The sequence below is a fragment of the Octopus bimaculoides genome, chromosome 10, assembly GCF_001194135.2.
Source record: "Octopus bimaculoides isolate UCB-OBI-ISO-001 chromosome 10, ASM119413v2, whole genome shotgun sequence".
Classification (NCBI taxonomy): Eukaryota; Metazoa; Mollusca; class Cephalopoda; order Octopoda; family Octopodidae; genus Octopus; species Octopus bimaculoides.
Genome location: NC_068990.1, coordinates 6,521,480 through 6,522,083, shown reverse-complemented (window position 1 = coordinate 6,522,083; position 604 = coordinate 6,521,480).

The window sequence follows — 604 nt, the reverse complement described above, 5'->3', positions numbered from 1 at the left end:
AGAGGGTGTGGTGAATATGCTGTCATCTAAATCACGCAAAAATGAAAATAACTCTGACATCTCATTTTAACAGATATATTTACCAAAACTACATAAAAATATCTTACTTGTGTGGCATGGTGCAGAGTCCTGAGGCCAGGTATAGGGTCTTCCAGCAACCACCCTCTTACCCAGGGCAGCACTACCTCCTCCAGGCACTTGATGTAGGCTTCCGTGTTGAGTCTGAGACCGTGTGGGAAGATGAATGGAGGCATAACATCGCCATCACTAGCGATCATTCCAAACACCATGATGTTGTTAACTGGATGTTTGATTTTTATCACTCGCGATACATGTCTTGAGATTACACTGTCCTCAGATTGACACACAAATACTCTGAAATGTTCGTATTGGAGCTTCTGGCACGAATACCAAGCAGTACTGCATGTTGTTTCCAAATTTCTGGCTGAGTGAATTGCGTCATGGTGCCGTTTTTCTCACACACGGTGCTGAACTGACCCTACTATACTGTGTAGTCGACAAAATCAAAAACAAACAATGCTCAAAATTAAAAATATAAAATGGCGACAATTTTCCCATCGCACCCTGTATGCGTGTGTGTGTG